General features: G+C 46.3%; 1 protein-coding gene across 3 annotated transcripts in view; it reads left to right on the forward strand.

Annotated features, from left to right (window-relative positions):
* ERN1 (endoplasmic reticulum to nucleus signaling 1) overlaps positions 1-4,972 on the forward strand; it is a 74,886-nt gene that overhangs the window by 13,065 nt on the left and 56,849 nt on the right. The gene's annotated exons all lie outside the window — the stretch shown is intronic.

Raw genomic sequence — 4,972 nt, forward strand, 5'->3', positions numbered from 1 at the left:
AAAAAAAAAAAAAAAGAAAGAAAAAAAAAAGAAGGTAATTTGGATTCGGTCCTTGGGTGACGTGGACATTTGCTTAGCTACTTCCAAGTAAACATATGCCAGAGAAACAGAAAACAGTATATATTACCTAATAAAATGATGGAGGAGAGTGAGATCAAAGAGAGGAAAGGGTATTCTGCTCAAAGGATATGTTTACAGCTTGAGCTGTTGTGATTATCCAGCCTTCGTGTTTAAATGGCTCTCAGCTTTTTCTATTAATAGCTCTGTGTGGTTGGTCTTCGTGAAGACACGATGCATTAAATTTGTTCTCGTGATTAGAATCTTGCGATCATGATTACAAGAAGGTATCTTCTTCATACCTCAAATTACTCTTTTTTTTTTAATAGAGTCTGAGATAATTGGGGGCTGTCATATTTGACATTCGTCCAACTTACCCACTTTATTGGGTCGTTATGGTGAGGAGAGTAAAAGACTGAGCTTGTTTCTCCTTTACCCTGCCTGCGTCCCTCTTGTGATCTTATCGCATTGGTAGTTAGCAGAGTGGAGCCCTACAGATGGGAAATTGCATTTCATTTCCAAAGTAATCTTCCCAGACAAGGCCATGCAAATCCCAGGATTCGGGACTTTCAGAGTCATCTCTGTTGTTCTGTCCAGTAATCATTCTCATTTGGCCTTCGGTTCGGGTCTGACTGGCACGTTCTCTTTCGTCACCGCTCTGTGACTCATTATTTTCATGACCACAGCCAATGTTTTTCCTTCCTTAATTAAAGTGTTCCAAAACAGTATTCTAGATGGAAAAGTATTGGCACGTGTCAGGTCACAGGCCACCACATGAATTCAACAGCAAACCTCATCACCATCCGTACCTGTGGGATGGCAGCCAGGGTGCCACAGCCGTCCTGTGTGGACCCTGCTGCCAAAAGGACCTGCTGTCCCGAGAGTGAGTGGCCGCAGTAAAACCATAGAGCTGGCTGCTGGTGTTGCGTTGCTGGCGTGGAGAACGTCACCTTCACCGTCTCTCCGTCCTCCTAATGCTTTTACATTGGAAATACAGTTCTTTAAACTTCACCGTTTCCTATTTTCTCCAAAAAATGAAAATCGATAAGTCACAAAAGGAGCAAGAGTGAGTGGTTGGCAGCTGAGTGTGGTCAGGGCATGTCCCTCGGTGTCGTGTTCCCAGGCAGGGCGTCTCTGCCCTGAGCCCCTTGGTTCAGTTTTACTCTCCCTGCGTGGCCTGTCTGACGCTGATCCGCTCCAAGTCTACATTTCCATAAGTAGCTTCAGTTGCATCCAATAAAACCGTGTCCTGTTTGCTACTTAGTCAAACATGAGAAATCTGTTCTCTCCTGTAAATTAGAGCTGAAAATTTAGCCTGCTTTTTGCCCAGTTTAATGTGTATTTAGAGAACCTGGACTGTGAGAGTCACTGTATGACAGCAATTGTCAGCCGGTGTACGGTGGCTCCTACTGTGCCATGAGAGGATCTGAGGTGTGCCTTGAAAATTTTTAAAGATCATTAATTATTTTCAAAAGAAGTCTAAGGCACAGCAAGTCTCTTCTTTGTTTGTTTGTTTGTTTAGCAGGCCTGGGCCAGGTTTTAACCCATCAGCCCTGGAGCATGTGGCCGGCACCCTAACCACTGAGTTATAGGCGCCCAGCCACTCTTTTTTTTTTTTTTTTATCAACATAATTTAAATGTGCCAGGGAAGTTTAACTATAGGTCCAAGTGTGCCATGAGATTTTAAAAAGTTGAAAAACACTGCTGTATGGGATGCAAAGAAGAAAAAGTTAGACCTTGTTGTCCTCAAGGAGCCCTGGGTCTGGTAGGGAGAAAAGATGAGTGGAGGACTTCAACACAGCTGAACACTGTGCCCAGCCCTGAGAGGCACCAGCATGGCACTGGGAGGGAAGGGAAGGCTTCATGAAGCACTGGTGTTGGAGACGAGCCTTCCTGGGTGAATTGAGCTCAGGAGTTAGTCCTGGAAAGGAGTGCAGGGGACAGCAGACCTGGGCCACAGGGCCTGCTCCAGTGTGGCAGGCACTTCATGATTTCTGGAGGTGGGCCACAGCGTCTGTCACACCTTGTCATGGCGCTGAGGCACTCATCCCTGATTGAATGGGAAATTGAGAGCTGTGAACGAGATGGAACAGGTGAATGGCTCAACAGGTGCCTGCTTTCAGGTGACTCCAGCAGCAGTTTGTGGGCTACTAGGGACAGGAGAGCAACCTGAAAAGGGGCAGGGAGCACAGAGGGGTGGGAAGGATGATCGGCAGCCAGAAGAGCCTGGGAATCCAGGGACTGATTAGGGAGGAGGAGTTAGAGAACTCTGAGTAAGGTCTAGTCATTTCCAATAGCCTTGGTTATGTTCTAAGGCTCATTGTTTTTCTAAGAATTGTATTGTCCCCCAGTCCTTAGCCCTGGATACCAGTAGCCTCAATTTATATTTCTCTATGAGATTAAGGATGGTAATGCATAGATACCTGAGTTTTCAATTTAATTTTAGTTTTGTACTTATAGCTAAAGATTTCATTTTTTTTCTAACCTGTTAATATGTAAATAAATGGTAAAGATATCCAAATACTGTTCTAGGCCCTGAGGATGACCAAGTGAGTAAAGCAGGCCTTGCCCTCATATGGCAGCTTTCATTTTGTAGGGGCTAAGGAATAAAAGACTCAGTGGTGGTCCGAGCTGTGGGGAACAGTGAAGCGGGAATGTGGAAGGGGCAGGAGCAGGTAGGAATGGGGGCTGCAGGTTTGAATAGGGAAGGTCCCACTGAGAAGGCATCATTTGAGCAAGACCTCAAGGAAGCGAGAGAGTGTTTTAGACAGCTGGCATAGTGGATCAAAGGTGGGCGTGTCCTTAACCTGGCAGAGGAAGAGTGTGGAACTCAGTGCAGCTAGAGTGGAATTCAGGCAGGGAGGATGTGAGCTAAGAAAGGTGGTGGGTAGGGCTAGTCCTGTGGGGCAGGGGGACTGGTGCTCCTTTACTTAATGTTTATTTTAAAGACACCACCGCTACTGTCCAAAACAAAATTCATAGATACTAACCTACATAGAGACACAGTTTCAAAAAGAAATACGTTACCCAACTAGTCATCTAAAACTGAAATAACAGGAAAGTAATTTTGATCACATTTCCATAGTCAAACATGTAAATGCCTAGACACACACTGACACCCACCTGTGAGCAGAGGCAGGGCCCGTTGCTGCAGATGGACACAAAGGCAGACAGGTCTACCTCCTTATTCTGGTGGCTAGAGTTCCAAGAGGGTGAACAGTTCTTGGTAATATTTCAAACAAAAGAAGTACAGTCTTAACTGACTTACACAGTATTTACGTTCTGAGAAAGTTCAGTGTATTGTGCAAAAAGTACTTTTATGCTTATGTGAAAAACAGATTATAGGCATGGGATAACTAGGAAAGGTTTTTGGCTGGAAAGAGTGTCTGGCAGAATCTCAGAGCAACCTGCAGTCTGGCAATCTTCGGGTATGTAGCACTACCCAGTGTGCCTGGTCCCCCACACTTAGTGCCTGTATTGTCCCCCAGTCCTTGTGACCACCTGAAAAATGTCCTCAGATTTCCTGAGCATTTCCTAGAGAGCTGTGCCCTTTCAATGGAGACTACTGGTGTAGGGCCTAGTGGCCAGTGTATGAAGGACCCTGGGGTTTTTCAGCCATTAGAGAAATCTGAGCAGAGGGGTGACATGTCCTGGTGTTGTGGACTAAATATCTGTGTCCCCACCATTGCCCCCAAATTCGTATATTAAAGCTCTGACCCTCAGTGAGATGATATTTGGAGATCCGACCTTTGAGATATTCATGAGGGTGGGACCCTCAGGATGGATTAGTGCCCTTATAAGAAGGAGAGAGACCAGAGCTCGCTTGTGCTCTGCTACAGGAGAGCATGGTGAGAAGACAGCCATCCCAGGCCAGGAGGAGAGCCCTCCTCAGAACCCAGCCATGGCGGCACCCTGATCTCAGACTTCCAGCCTCCGGAAGTATGAGAAAGACATTCCAGTTGTTTAAGCCCACAGTCCTCAACACTTGGGCCTTAGACTAACACCAGTCCATGGCCTGTTAGGAACTGGGCCACACAGCAGGAGGAACGTCAGGCAAGTGAGCAAAGCTTCCTTTGTATTTACAGCGGCTTCCCATCCCTGGCTGATACCACCTGAGCTCCGCCTCCTTCAGATCAGCTTAGGCAGTAGATTATTTTTTTTTTGACTCGACTTCTGGTTTAAGCCCCTGAGTCTATGATATTTTGTCAGAGTAGCCTGGGCAAACTCAGACACCTGCCTCCACGTTATAGGATCAGCAGGTGCTGTGCTGAGACTGAACTGAGGGGCCAGGAAGTGGTGTCTGCCACCCTAGTCCAGGCAAGAGAGGGTGCTGCGTGGGCCCCAGTCACAAGGCAGGGGTCAGAGTTGAACAGAAGGCTCTGGTGCTGCACTGGTTGCTGCAGATGGACACAAAGGCAGACCCAGAAGTTGGGTCTTTCCTTGTTTTCCTCACTGTTTGCTTCTGAGCCAACAGACGAGGGGTGTTTTTTTCTTTTCTTTCTTTCCACAATGGTTTGGCAGGTGCCTTTATTCCTGAGCCAAGCATGTGTTGCTGTTCCCAGAAGTGAAGGTTTCTTGCTCCATAGCCGTGAATTACACCTAGGAGACGACATGGGTTTTGTTTGTTTTCTGGGACTAGCTGGAGTTGTCACCTTTTACTTCAGGTGCGACCATCTAAGCCCCGATTTTGTGCCTTGCAGCATCCCTGTCTGTCTTTCTGGCAATATCACAGAACAGATTATTTCATTTCTGTACTTTTAGACCAAATGAACCTGAAAATTTTGCCGGTAGTGTTTTTAGATTGACTTGCTTTGGGCTAGTGGAGTTGGAAGGACTCTCCTTAGTATATCTAGGGCTGGCTTAGTCTCTTGGGCTCACCTGAAATACTAGGTAATGCTAATTCTTTTTTTTTTTT

Source organism: Otolemur garnettii, unplaced genomic scaffold (genome assembly GCF_000181295.1).
Source record: "Otolemur garnettii isolate 467f Iridium unplaced genomic scaffold, OtoGar3 scaffold00018, whole genome shotgun sequence".
Classification (NCBI taxonomy): domain Eukaryota; kingdom Metazoa; phylum Chordata; class Mammalia; order Primates; family Galagidae; genus Otolemur; species Otolemur garnettii.